This window comes from Harpia harpyja, chromosome Z (genome assembly GCF_026419915.1).
Source record: "Harpia harpyja isolate bHarHar1 chromosome Z, bHarHar1 primary haplotype, whole genome shotgun sequence".
Classification (NCBI taxonomy): Eukaryota; Metazoa; Chordata; class Aves; order Accipitriformes; family Accipitridae; genus Harpia; species Harpia harpyja.
In genome coordinates, this window is record NC_068969.1 from 72954498 (window position 1) to 72970515 (window position 16018).

The following is a 16018-nucleotide window of genomic DNA, read 5'->3' on the forward strand; positions in this document are numbered from 1 at the left end:
TGTTTTAGTGAAAGCTGTGCAAAAGTGTGTTTACTTACATATGACATTGCACTGAGGAAGAAATCCTTAAGTGTGGACTAGGTGAACTAGGTGGTGGTCTCTGGAATGACTAATGCATGCTGTTACAGGCAGGAAGATGCAGACAACAGCCTTCACCATGACAAATCCAGTTTAACCCCAGGGAAGATTCAAACTGGGTGGTATGTGGCTTCAACCTGTGCAGTAAGGGAAGGGACTGGGCATTGATTTGACATGAACCGTTACACCTCTAGGATTACAAGTCTATATCACACATTTACCAGCAATAAAATTCATATAATTTGTCAGTCCCAGGCAAGCACTGTACATCTGTACCTAACAGGTGATGCAAGACACATTACTGTGCAGAGGGTGTTGCTGTTTAATAACAGAATACTGGACATGGAGAGGGAACTGCAGGAGACCTTGCATCCACATTGTGAGTTAGGTACCTTAACCAATGTCCTTGCCCATGATTTCAGCCTTGGTTGCTCCACTTTGAAAACACCTGTGATGTGCGTGAGTGCATACTGCATAGCTACAAGTATAGAGACAAGGAAAATTTGCACCTGTGAGGAACCTTTCCCATGCACTAAATTGCTGAAGTACATCCACTCAGTCACTCAGTAATATGACACTGTAATTGCAGACTGTAAATTCTTACCAGATCTGTACCTCCATTTCTCATATATAAAATGGGAATAATATCAACTGTTACCTGTCCTGTATGTTGAGGACAATTTCTCTTTGTGAGAGGTTCTGTGGCTGTAGTGAAGGTCTCATCTTAGACCTGGCTTTGAATAGAGGGCAGTAGGTGGTACATGGAACCAGGCATTAAACAGTTAAGATAAAACAAACTGTTCTGCAGCTGCCCATTATGTAAACACTGCTGTGCCAAGCAAAGCAATTTCTGTCGAAAAAAATACTATGTGATAATATAATTATATGTTAAGGCACTGGAATTAGATTTCCACAAACACACATTTCTGACATCTTATTAGAAACTCCTTTACCAAAGCTGTCTTCAACTTCTATTTAGTAACACAAATCATATTGGTATAAAATTCTTATAAGGTGTAAAATTTATACATGGAATTAGTTGATTCTGGGTTGCTTTTGATCAGTATTAAATGGTGATTCAAGAACCCTTTGATTTTGATCCCTTACAGATGACTGAGAAAAATGTTTTTACACAAAATACATTTCATTTGAAAATATTCCCTTACTTGGATTTCTGTCTGTTGTTAGTCCTAGCAAATTTAAGTTGTTTTTTTTTTTTAATGTGGAAAATTAAAATATATTATAACAAATAACCACGAGGGGGAGCCCATGTCACCACGGTTGTTTTTTTTTTTAATATACTCAGCAGGCGATCCTGTGTTGTTTAAAGGGTTAAACATGAGCATTTTTCTTTAGTAGTTAAAGATGTTCAGATTTCCGTTCAACAGGACCTAGTGAAAATTAACCTGATGCAGTATATTTATGAATGTTACCTTTATATCGGGGAAGGATGAAACGGGTAAGATTCTTATTTTGAATAAAAACAGAACCAAAGAAACTGCTGAAACTCATTTGACTCAGTTGGTCTCTACTGAATTCAGAAGCTTTCCTATCAGCTTTAATGAGAGCAGAGTTTTGTCCTCAGCCTCTTAGGGATAACACGCACAAACCTACACAATCTTTAGTTTCTTTTGCTTTTTTTTAAATTAATTTAAGAATTTTCAAGGATTAACATAGAGAATGGTGTCACTTCTGTTTGATTTTAAAATATTTAAAAGATTGGTGGTGGAAGTGAGCTGCTCCTGACAGGAAATTCTCAGACATATCCATCTGCTTTATGGTCTTGTGGCTACAGACAAGTATATAAACTGAAGACAAAAATTATATTTGAAATCCAAAAGAATAGTACTAATATATCTGACTGAGTAGTATGAGTTTACTTGCCAGAGTTAAAAAAAAACACCACTAGTAGAATGTCTAATTGTTTTTATCTTTCTTTTAATGCATACAAGTGTAAGTAACAGGAGGGTAATCTTGCCTGGTGGGCTCTTGAGCTGTTGTTAATAATGGCCACAAATCTTAAACTTTTATATCACCACAATTTTTAGGAAAAGCCTGAGATATCATGGTGAAGACAGAAAACAACATGAAAATACAGACTAGAAAATATGGGCTTCCATTCACACTATAGGTTTGGTTTACATTCTGTGCTGCCACACTGAAGAGGAAAATGTTCACAGGCAACAACTGTCATAGATATGCTTTTACATTACAAGGTCAGTTTCGTGCATATATGTTTGCAGGCAGGCAAGTGTTTTCAACATAAGAGATGCCATACCATTAATAGAATTAGGTATACATTTAGCTCTGTAAACTGTTACAGATTTATTCCTATCCTTTTATTAGGTGAAGGAGAAAGTTCTTCCTCACTAGAGGAGATTACTCTAGCTGAGGGTATTGAATGAACTAGAACTTTGCTCTTCTTAAAAAAATTTTGCTAAGTTCCTGCTGTCCTTTAGGCTTCCATTCAGAACAAGATTTTAACTTGGCAACAATTCTTGCCATCACATCTGGCTAGGCCCTAGACATCTCAGCTATGAAAAGTCATGAATCTTTTCCCTCAAAAGCCATCATATCTGACACAGTATGTTTCTGAATATTACCTTTATACTGGGGAGGGGTTAAGTAGGTAAGATTCTTATTGGATAAAACCAGAACCAAACAAGGTACTGAAACTCATTTGACTCAGTTGGTCTCTACTGAATTCAGAACTTTAATGAAATCAGAGTTTCATCCTCAGCCCCTTAAGGATAACACACACAAACCTATACAGTCCCTAGTTTCTGTTGATTTTTTAAATTAATTTCAGAATTTTCAAGGATTAACATAGATTAACGTGGTGGTCATAGCTACCATATAGCTTTTATCAACCATTGATTACAAAAACTCCTTGAAGCCCATTGTACAGTGATGAAATTGACATAGTGCTCATCAGTATGTCAAGATTTTTCAACAGGAAGATATAGAATAGTAAAAGAAATCTATTGCTAAGGCTTCATATTACTAAGAAAATACATTTCAGTGGCTGCTTTATTGAAATTAATTAATTAAACATGAGCATAATGTAAAACTGGGGGGCTTAGATCTGTAATGGCTTCCCAGAGAACTGTTGCAGATCTAGAAGGCAGAGAATTTGGTGTTTTGAAACATGTATTATTAGGGGCTGTTTTGTGCAATTTGAGTATGTTTATTAACAAGATAAGCACATATTTCCAGAGGAGGTGTATCTAGAGAGTTTTATCAATAGTTACAGGAAGTCATTCTACATAAGCAGTAATAAGAGAAAGATTAAAGAAAAATGATGTTATATTAGGGGACCAGGAAAGTGATTGACATACAGTGTGGGAGAAATATTTACATCAACTTTTGTATAAGGTAACTGCAGTCAATTGGATAAAATCATTGATAACAGAGATAAATGGGTAAGCGCTCAGGATCTTGTAGGGAAGAAACAGGTTAGATAATATTTGGATAACTTAGATGTTTGCAATTGATCGGGCCTTCTGTTCTTCCTTCCTCCTGGGCTCCTGCTCTTAAAGAGCAGGCAGATGAAACCTCAGCTGTAAGCATGAGCATTTATCATTGCAGTATAAGAGGTATTGGAAGACTCTAAAAGCCCTTAAGTAGTGCTTATGTTTGAAAGGAGGAAAAATAAGCAATCCAGGAATTTTAGTGTGCTAAGAATAACTTCCATTCCTGGAGAAATTTTCAGGTAAACAATCAAATTTCACTACTAATCGTGAAGGAAAAAATGAAAAAGGTAATAGTTACACATTTCCAATCAATCTAACCCCTTTCTGCAATATGCTAACAGGCCTTGCAGAGAAAAAGCAGTAGATACCAAATAGGCTTTTGGCACTGTTCTACTGTTGTTCTCACAGGCGATGGAGGGAAACATGCTAGGTGTAAATATCTGCAAATGGATGAAAAAATGTTTGTAATCTGTTTCAAGAGTAGATGGAAGTGATTTGTTTTCAGTATGGAGAGAATGTTTTAAGCTCTTTACCATCTTTGTTCTTGGTCCTCCACTTTTGAGAGTTTTCACTCATGATTCTTGTGATGCTGTAGGCAGTTTGCTCCTTACGTTTACACTTGGCACCAAACTGAGGGGCTGTGCCAGGGCTTCACCAGTCAGGATTAGATAACAAACCCAAGCATGTAACAGCAATGTCATGCTACTGCACAAAAGGTGAAGAGCAAAGAAACCAGATAGCTTCTGACTGTTGAAATATCAGAGCTGCTACTGCTTATCATTGTGGTGGAAGATGTCTCAAAAAACAGGATAAAAAGTAGTGTTATAGCCTGATACTTCATATGCAAATGTGTAAATATGCGGTTGCACATACACAGGTGTAGATAAATGATTTATCATGCTTCATATAGATATTATACCCCAAATAGGTAGTCTGTCCTAGGTACTAGCCAAGGAAAGTAAACAAATCCTTTAGCAGCAAACCCAAAGTGTACGGTAAAAGCAAGTATCTTGTAAATAGATTGTCAGTTATATAAATTAACCAGTTTTCATCAGGACATTGGCTGTGGCTGAATACTCCCTAATGAGAGCCTTGGGCTGAATAGTAAAATTATTTTAAGACATAGAGGATTACTAGGAATAACTAAATTAATTTCTGCAGCAGTTCATCTTTTTTGCAATAACCATTTCATTATAAGCCCTTTTCTGTAAGCTTCAGATCAATGAATTGAAAAAAATCTATTCTGCTAAAGCAGTTACTGGATATATTTACTAGTATTTAGTAGGTTTTTATTTAACAGCAACATCAATTCTTAACTTTGGTGCTGGAAAATTGATGTTTTATGAAATTTGGACTACATACTCCTTCAGGTTTTTCTGCTCATTGCCCATTTAATATAACTACATTTCAGACCAAACACAGCTCCCATTACCGGCAATAGAAAGGATCCTAGTAGCTTCTGTGGGAGATAGATTCTTCCTTTCCTCTTCATTCGTAGACTTTGAGGCTCATCTTAAGTTTACATGTGGTCTTCTTCCTAGTGTTTTACAGCAAACGTGAAAAAATCTGACTGGTTGCACATGTGTAATGACTTGTGTAGGAACTGTGTAGTGACCTATTCCTGCATGTGCAGCAGAAACTGTGACCTGGCTGTGAGGCCCCTTTTGAAAGGACTCCAGGCCTGGGCTATTTGGATCTCTTTCTGTCAACATTGCTCTTTCAACATTGTATATTCAATGGCTTCTCATGTTCTTAGATGGCAGTGAAAAGAAGGGAGATCAAGAATATATATGGAAGAATAAGGAAAGTATTGATCAGCAGCACACAGTCCATTGCGCATGTCTTTAGCCTACTTTCAGTGACAAAAGGTATCAATGGAGGAGAGGGCCTGCAGCTAAAACTAAACAGGAGATGACAGGAAATGCCGTAAGGCAGGATTTTTCAGTCAAGGCACTGAAACTGTGGTACAGGAATGGCTGAGTCTGTCACAGACTCCTTATGCTATCTTCATGAAACTTCTCAAGGAGAAGACTCAAGAATTCCCATATTCATCTCTTCAGATTTTATTTATTAACTGATAATGGGGCTGATAATGACACTTTTGCTCTCAGAGGTCACTAGGAAGATATGTTCCTTACCTGTCAAGTGTTCTGATAACATGGTCATAGGAAATACAAAATTATCTTGGTAGATGGGTACAGGAAGAATGTTAATTAAAACTTATGTATCAATTTAGGTCTTGTTAATATATCTATCATTTGAGCTGTGGGAACAAGAGAAAGATGCCTAAAATATTTAACTGGAGTCCAATGAGTCAATTCATTAGAATTGTAGGACCTAGTGATTTGAAGATTGCATAGGTGAACCATTAATTGGTAATTGATTTTAAAATTATACAAAATGTAATGGAAATCTGTTTCAGCGCTTTCTTCAATATGAGAATAACAGTAAATCTTTTATTGATGAGCAGTTTCCTGCCAAAATGAAAGTTTCTTCTTCTCTTTGGAAATTCATGTTCATATCTTGTCTTAGAGAGAAATAATATGTGGCACCACAGTAAAGTTCTTGGGATTTACAATGGCTTTCGTGCTATGGGAGTGAATAGGCTTCAGCGTGGGGGTAGAGATGAATGTCAAGGAGAAAAATACCGCAGGGGATATCTGAGTGGGGCAGCCCATAATACCTGGCTGCAGTTCTCAGTTGCTGGCATTCAGCAGGCTGTAACCAGGCAAAAAAAATGGACTTATGAAGGACTTCAGGTTGCTTTGTGAGGAGCGATGAGGGGCAGCCTCGTTATATGATTGTCGGCTGTGACCCTGCCGTCTGTTCAGAGCACACAGCGCAGCTCAGGTCCCAAAAGCTTCACTGCACCAAAGGCGGTTGGGATGGGGGGTTTAATGGGCTGAACAGGAGGCAAGGGAGGACTCAAACCCAGCTGCCGGCTTTCTTCACACACACTATAAATACACACTTGTTGTCCATAGGAGTGAGTGTGGTGAGGGCTGTCACCGTAAGAACTAACTAAAGATAACCTGCCAGTGGACTGGGAGAGTAATTGCTCACCATTGTTAGCCCACTGCTCACGTCTGATAACTCCTGAGTATCAGGAGATAGCAGGTAGGAGCTACACAGTTCAATTTACAATCTGTAAACTGATGTCGGTAGCTGCTGTAATACCTACACCTCACCCCTGAGAACAGCAATTCTGCAGGCTCAGGAGAGGCAAATAAAAGGAATATAGAATTAATTACAATTAATTTATTTTAAGTTTAATTACAACTGCTTTAAACTTATCTCCAGATTTTTGAACTCTTAGAAATTGATAGAACCTAATATGAATCCACAAGCTTCTTCCAGTTTAACATTTGATTTGTAACAGTACACCAAGGAAACAAATATGATCTTTACTGTCCACTATTTTCTTGTCAACAACAGTGACTTTAATTAATGAATGCTAACGGATGCCAGATTACCAATGATGCTTTAAATATCTTGGTTGAAAAGCATGGTAAAAGGTAACTGCCATTCAAAAGACCTTGTGCAGTGATATTATCAGTTGTGACAATGCAGCTCTTTTGGCTTAATGGCAGCTAAGTTTTATCATCTGTGTTGAGCTATCTCAGTAAAGGTGTACATGACTGTGTTTACATTGGAAGCTATGTATTAATATAACTTCCAAGGAAAAGTTTTCATAACTGGTCCCGAAATGGCGATGTAGCTGCTGCAACACTGTGCTTGCTTATCAGAATGATAAAGCAGTATCCTATGCAGAATAACACCTGCTGATAACCTAGTGGTTTTCACAGCAGGGTTTTGTCTACTTGAGGGCATTAATCATTGCAGCTGGTTGAAGGTATGTTTTTCAACTCCAGGCACACATGGCTATGCCAGAACTTTTAAGTGTAGATTGAGCCTTGAGATTATGACTGAATGACTTGGCCTAGGGTTTGAGCTAAGTCAAAAGATAAGGCAAAAACCTATTAATTTCCCTACTCTCTGGTGCCTCTGGTAGTCCATGTACCTCCCTTGCCCTGTCCTTACATCCACTTCTGAGAGACCAGATTTCGTTCCAGCCGTGTGTATGAGTTACACATTCAAACTACATGAACATAGTCATAACATGAATCAGTTCTGCTTGGGTATGTCACCATCAAGCTGTTCAGATTTAAGACTGCACACATTTTTCTCTAAGAGCATTCTGTGCTGTAACAGAGCTAATAAAAACTGGAAGAGTAGAACTGAATGTATGAATGGCTTATTTCCTAGCTCTATACAATTTCGATTGGTTGATACGCTGTGTAACACCCTCAGTATCAACCTAACTGAATTTTGTGTTTGTGAGTATATAACAGGTATTAGATTTGAATGACTAGCTAGAAAAAAAAATCAAACCCCATGAAACATAAAGAGTTTCTTAACAGTAAGAGCTATGTTAACATGATATTTGGGGAAATAAAGCAAAAAGATGCATGAGGATGAAAGAAGATGAGCTAATTTTGACAATAATTTGGTGTTTATATATTTTTTATAATACACAAATCTAGGAAGTGGAAGGAGTATACTATGAATATGTGTTACACATATATTGCTAATCAAAAAACAAAATAATTTTTTTACATAAGGTATTTTGGAAGTAAGGTATAAGAACACGTGTGTTACCCTGTGAAAAAAGGAAATCTTGGCTGTGTGGTAGCTAGACAATAAATGGAAAAATCAAGGGCATGAATTGTGACTTTTTTTAACTGCCCAGACAAAGGAGTACTCTGAAGCCATCTCGCTGGCTTGTCATTGAACTTCCTTCTAATACATGGAGTCAGAAAACATGTAAATCTGTTTTTGTGTGTGTGTCTGTGTGTTTCTGACATTCCATTTGCTATTGCTAACAAGTGTGACACAGAGGATGGAGAAGCTCAGCCAGATGAGACCCATTTTTCTTTTGTTTATAGTCAGTGGCCAGTTCTTCTCCTCAGATGTTTACTTAGGATGGGGGGTGGGATAAAAAAAAAATTGTGAATGAAGTTAAGGGTTATGTAGATGTTGATGTAGGTTTCTTCTAAAATGTAGTGGAGCTGAGTTTTAGGCAGAAACCTTGTTTGGCTGGACAGGAGGCAGACGTTCTAATAGCTCAGACAGTCACTTTTAATCATTTTTGTCCAGCAGCACATTTCTTACTGGGATTTGTTGGGAGGAATATCAGAAATGCTGCTCTCCAACCTTCTTCCTAATACGGAATTTGTTTGACTACCTCAGAATGTCCTCAGTGTACAACGAGGACGGATGAATTAGAATTTGGTCATGGAATCCAGCCTTGACTCCTGCACCTGCCTGACCTCAGGGGACAGGAAAGTTCTCTGATGGTGTTTGGGCAAGGGGTGAAAATGCTGGTGAGGGTCAGACTTGTGAGTCACCTGAATGCAGCCTTTGAACTGAGCACAGCCTAAACTGATCACTTCTGCTTATTTGCATGCTTGGGATCTGAACAGGAGCATGGGGTATATCAGTCCTCCTTCTTTAGACTGATTCTTCCACCTGAAGGGGTAAGCCAGCCTATTTGTGTTCAAACTGGCTATAGCCATCCATTTTTAAACTCACACATTTGCCAAACAGCTGTCCTCTCTGGATTCACATTTTGCCCCATATGACTTAGACATGTAAGTCTTTTTTGTTCATATGTTCTCAGCAGGATCTTTAAAATGTTGTTTGCTTTCCAGGATTGTGGGAAGTGCTTTATTTTTTGTTGCTTTTTGAGGTGTCTGTGTGGGTACATTAAATATAAAGCAGTTCTGTGCTTATTAACTACTCAAAAGATGAGTAGTACTCAAAAGATACTATTAACATACATATTTTTAAGCAAAGGAAATTTCTTTCTTACTTTTTCAAGCATGTGAACTCTTCCACTTTTGTCAAGCTTAGGTGTAAAATTAATTTTTTTTAATTCAATGTATACAAATATATATGTATATACACACACATGTAAATGAATACACATTAAAAGACCTGCATTACCTTAAGTGCAAAAGGTAGCAAATAATGAAACTATTATTTTAAACTAATGTTAATAACTAGTACATTTTAATCACTCAGGTATGTTAATTAATAGGGTGAGACTGTGAGTTACCTGTATTTCAGTTGAGAAATACTAGATATGTGTGCATAGACACTCCATAGTGGTCAGCACATGGGTAGTAAGTGCAAAAAGGCTTGGACCTTCCATGTTAGGTCCGTTAGCTGTACCGATCGAGTATGACATGTGCAAAGGGTCCAGTGCATGCAAGATGTGCTGGCGCACTGTGTGTGCCATCTCTATACTTGCAGAAGCCTGAGATGTCCAGATGTCTGGTAGCCAGACAGAGCAGTAGCTTTGATCAAGCTGCCAGGAGTGCGGCGATCCTGTACAAATGGCCAAATTCTTTTTACATTTGTGCAAAGTTTCTGAGAAGGAAAGGTCTGTTGGGAGAAGATGGTACATGTGGATTACATGTGGTAGTCCTCTACTATGCAGTGCATCATGCCCTTCTTCATTTTAAGACCTCATGCTTTGAAACACACAGTTTGGTTGTGCCTTATATGTCTTTGTCATGGCTTAACCCCAGCCAACAATGAAGCCCCACACAGCTGCTCGTTCACCTCCCTCACAGTGGGATTCGAGAGAGAATCAGAAGAGTAAAAGTGAGAAAAGTCATGGGTTGAGATAAAGACAGTTTAATAGGTAAAGCAAAAGCCGTGCGTACAAGCAAAGCAAAACAAGAAATTCACTCACCGCTTCCCATTGGCAGGCAGGTGTTCAGCCATCTCCAGGAAAGCAGGGCTCCATAACGCGTAATGGTTACTTGGGAAGACAAACACCATCACTCCGAACGTCCCCCCTTTCCTTCTTCTTCCCCCAGCTTTATATGCTGAGCATGATGTCATATGGTCTGGAATATCCCTTTGGTCAGCTGGGGTCAGCTGTCCCAGCTGTGTCCCCTCCCAACTTCTTGTGGGCCCCCAGCCTCCTCGCTGGTGGGGTGGGGGAGAAGCAGAAAAGGCCTGACTCTGTGTAAGCACTGCTCAGCAGTAACAAAAACATTTCAACATTATCATCAATGCTGTTTTCAGCACAAATTCAAAACATCACCCCATACCAGCTACTATGGAGAAAATTATCTCTAACCCAACCAAAAACCAGCACAGTCTTATATGTCTTGTAAATTTGAAAAGCAGTTATCCGTGTAAAAAGGGGAAAAGATCTGATCTTTCCTAGGGGAAATCCATAGTTCCTGAAGGATGCCTTTTGCGAAGTTTTATGGAAATTTTCATGGTGATGTCATTTGTCTTCAGTTAAACAAATTGCCAGAAGTTGAGCATTATGAATCAGTTTTCATCTGTTTGAAACACATTGTTAATTGTTAATAGTTGAGAAGTTAGCTTATGCATCATTTATTGGTAAGGATAACATACTTCAGATATTGTAATAATATCATTCAATGAAAACTATTACCACTTATGCTGCTTTTTCCAGAGACGAATGTAATTTTTTTTTCCTAATTCAATACTTTTGTTGTGTGGTGCATTAATTCAAATAAACTATACAAGCAAGAAGAAAGGAAAGTAATAGTACTCAGCTGCACTGTCTTCAGAGCAGTTCTTCAACATTTTGTGCAAAGAATGTGTGTTATGAATTAGGATGATGGAAACAAAACCTTGCCCATCTATCTGATTTTCTTCAGCAAATAAATCATGTGTGTTTCAAAGCTATGAGGATGCTTAAATGTTTTCTGTTAGTTTAGCATCTGTCTGAATTTTTTATTTAGAATGACATAAAAATGTCTTTATATGATGAACTGCTGACCCTTCACCTGTCCTTCCTATTTCATATCATGCAGCACCATGTACTATCATAATTTAATGTATATCAAAGCTTAGGGCAGGACTTGTCTCCTCACAGTGAATTGGAATTGTATGTGATGGGCTAGATCCCTGGCCAGTGTAAATGGAAATCGGTAGGATACTAACAGATGTTACAGGAGCATCTAACTTTCCAGACCGCCTCTCAGGAGTCAGTCTGGTTTGTCTGTGTGTATGGTTTTACATTTCTTCTGTGGCAGGCAGGGAGGAAGGGTATTCTTCTTTGTTACAAAAGTTAGAGAGAAATGCAATCCAGGAGCAAAAGCAAACTCTTCAGTATAGCTTCAAAATTAGGAAACAGTTATTGGTGAAATAACACCATTTTAATAATGGTTCTAACTATTAACTAATTTAACTAAGAATAATAATTATTCTAACTCACATAATGGCAACAGTATCTTCCGTCATAATTTTGACACAATCTTTAGTCTGTGTTTCCTCTTTCAAGGTTAGACATCTAAAATTAGTTAATTACACACCCGCTTTAAGATTTGCCTGATTTTCACAGCTGGTAAACCCAATCTGTGTAGCCACTGCACGTTTCACAGAGCAAACTGGATTTCACAGTTTAAAAAAACAAAGGCACTTAATTGATTTGGGAGATGTCTGTGCTGACGTTAGCAGGTGCATTAAAAGCATTAAAGCTCGCTTGAAATTTGAGAGCGGGGGCCCCACCAGCAGCGTTGCAGAGCAGTGCTCTGCCTGCCTGGCAGCAGGTCAGCTCTTGGCTTTCCTGGTCCGGATAACTCAGTCGCAGTTATTGCAGGAACTTCTTCACCACGATTGGTAGCATGATCTTTAGGCATATCTGTACTAGTTTTGAACTAGCTTGGCTGAGCACTGGGATCACCACAGAGCGAAATGCAGCACTGACTAACTGCATAAGTATATATTTAGCTGCTCTGGGTGTTTACAGTGACTGCAGTTATGCTCCATGGTACTGCAGCAATGCAGCTAGAGTTCATTCAGTGCTAGCTGAGGCATGGCACACACAGTGTGATCGCAGCAGCGGCTGCAGACATATTCTGCGTACTTGACTATTGAATTCTGCTTCTGTTTTCTATATGTCTATGTATGGCTGCATGACAGAGTGAGAGCAGGTGGTTGCCAAGTGCAACAAAATCTGTAGTTATAAACAAGCCAGCCAGGATCCATATCCTGTAATTAAAGTTTCACTGCCATTCCTGACAGTTCTTCTCCAACTTCTCTTTTACCAGTTTCAAAAGAACACCTGTTCCTCTGCTTACATGTAGGTATTGTTATAAATATTAATCCCCTCTTACCTCTGTCCCTCACATTTTGTAATATAGGAGTGACCATAATGATCCGTAAAATGTAAAAACAGACTGAACAGGTTATGCAGTACATGGAGAGGGGAATTCCTCTCCTTCTTAGAAATAGTAGAAATGGCATCAGAGGCAGAGAATACAAAGTAACTGATTTTATCTCTTTCCTTCCTAAGATGGAATGAAAAGATTTGGAGGAGGCAGAAAAGAGTTCCATGATCATATGGAACAAATGGGTTTCTAAAAATAGATTTTAAAGTATCGGAGAGAAGGAAAGATGTCAAAGGACAATGTTAATAAGAACAAAGAATAAACTTAAAAAAACTATGAGAAGTATAAGTAAGATATGGTTCTGCTCAGCAGGAATGCTCTTCTCTTTCATATCCTGCTAGATTCAGGAAATGAGTACCTCATAAAGTTTCCAGCACACTGCAGATTCAAACTTATGATGAGAAATTTAAAAAGGGCCTTTCTTATCTGTGTGTATATTTGCCATGTGAAAGCAGCTATAAAACCTACCACCTTGTCCTGTGGGGCTGCTTTGGGATGAACAACAGTTTCAAGCTGCAGTCTAGTTTGTTGCAGTACACAGAAGGTGTCTACTGAATAATTCTAGTTAGTCACTAACCATACTCCGTATTTTCAAGGCACTTTGATCCATATGAGGATTGAGGTTCAAGTTCAGCTGCAAGTGAGATCTTTGGTAGCTGCTGTTGCTCAGCAATAGCTAGAGAAGCAAGTAAAGAGTTGGCACTGAAGCAATGTGTTTTGTTTTCAGTTTTATTATAGATACTCTGACCTTTGGCGAGTCACCTTTTCTTAAGTAAAAATAAACTAATACAAGATCATATTATTTACTTACCTCTCAGAGGAATTGTAAAGAGAGATTAAGTTGCATTTCAGAGGATTCAAGTATTTTATTGATGTGATCCTCCAAAGTGTCTAAGGGGGGAAAAAAAAGTGCTCAGTGCAATGCTATTTTATAACAGTATAGTGCAGAAACAGAGAAGGAAGGTTTCCTTACTCTCTGACTCAGAGCTGTGTTAAACCCTGATTAATGTCTATATTATCATACCACTATAGGCACCTAATAAGGCATTGAGGAAAGATGGTGAATTAAAGTTGCACGTCTGCTCAAGTCTAAAATTTTAAAGCTTCTGTAAGTTTAATTTTGAAAACTAAATAGATTTTATTAAATAGATTTATGTTTATATGATATTAGCATGCTAATGGACTATGAAGTAGTCCTTAAATGGGCATATATGTCAACATCTGTTACTGCTTTCAAGGCTAACCATGTAACTTTCTCATTTAATATCTTTTTCATTTCTCCTACTTCATTCCTCTTTTCTAATGGATTGTGTGTTGCTGTAATGTAAGTCCTGGTAAAGGGGCTGAGTCCTTCCAGGTTCTGAGTTACGTTGTACTGGACACTGTGGTTAAATGCCTGTTCAGGCCTGTTCAGAGGGTGGAGGGTTGCTATGTAAGAAATTAAGTGGCATCCAGAGAAGTTTACGTTCACATTTTCATGCATCAAAATCTTCAGTTTGTATGTCTACAATTATGGTCCATCAGGATGAAAATTTTATATGATTAGATATCCTGTAGAGGTTTCCATCAGTCTGATCCCCAGAGAAGGAGATTCAGATACAGTGATAAATATTTGACTATCTGCTTCTTTCCCTGGGGTTGTTTTAGAACTTTCTGTTCTGCATGTTTCTTCCCGCATTATACCTGAACTGGATGATAGGAAGCCATCAGTTCTTCTCTATCAGTGTTTGCAAACTTTTTAATGTGTCAGGTCCAGCCTATTTAGGAAAAAGAAAATTGAAACAATTTCAAACATGTTTTGGATTTTTTTTGCTTTTTGCATTAATGGTCTTGGATTTAATGTTTCTGTAATTTCACCCTTTTCTCCCCAGACTCAGAAAACTAAAAGTATTTGGCTGTCATTCTCTAACTACCAAATGTGTAAGCTCCATGGCTAGTGGCTGTCCAGATCTGCAGACACTGAACATTAGTAGAGTCCTGAGCATTACCCATGGATGTTCATCACATATTTTGAAATATCTGAGAAAACTAACTGCACTCAATGCAACTGGGCTCAATGTGGCAAGGAAGTTTTGATTTCTTGATTTTGCTTCAATTAGTTTTAAAACAACTAGGTGCAGTTTGATTTATATCTACATTATTTGCATTATATGCACATGCTGATATTTGTAATATTATGTGTTGATATTTGCTATGCACTTGCAGCTTTTTGTGTAATCTGTAGGATTCATAGTAGTGCCTGCACTTCTTGTTTCTCTATAGGCCTGTGAGCATGATATTATACAAATGGCATAGTATAGGGCATGAGAATGTCGCCTACGCATTTTACAACACAGAGAACCCTAAAAATATTGTGATGGTGTCCACCATTCATGTACTAAAACCAACACTTTGTTGCAGAGTGTTTTCTGCAGACTGAATTTCATATACAGAAAAGACAGTAACTTACCCAGTCTCACTGAATATCAGTAGGAGTCATTACATACAGCTTTAAAAAAAACACAATTGGGGTAGAAAGTGGAAAGACATCCTCAGTGACAGAATGTGAATGCTTCCTGTGATAATGGACAAAACACAGACACTAATAAAATAAAATAAATTGTAACTGGAGAAATTTTTGCTATTAAGAAAATAACCTGTTTCGATGAGGTCTTTTGTTGCAAATAACTATCCATTCCTTTATTTATTTTGGTAGCTTAAATCAATGTACAGTTCTGCATTTTGCTTAACTGGTGAGGAAATAGTGATGGCTCTTGCTTTAGCAACAGAGAGTGCATTGAGGTCTTTGGTCAATGAGGATGTTGTGGTTTGGGAAGATCTGCCCTCTGAGTCAGGATGGTCACCATGCCAAAGCTTGTGAGGAGAGGATCCAGCCATGTTATGTACGTGTGTTAATGGAATCAATATGTTTTGTAAACTCCAATCTTAACTGTTACTACTATGTATTTTACTTTGTTATCATATCATTTGTTTTTTTGAAAAAATGTAAATTTTTCAAGGAGCAAGGACCATGTAACCTTAAGGGACTACAATGCCAAGCATGTTTTCATGTTAAAGTTGGGTATGATGATAACTGTACACTGTTTATCTATGGACAAGTTGTGCAAGCATGAATGGCCATTAGGTTTTATTGTTTTCAGTGGCCATTGAATATTCTGACAGGGACATTTTAGGCAGGTACATTCAGGCCCCTACCTAAAGAATATGTTTGCATTTCATTTCCCCTTTATGTGCTGCATTTTA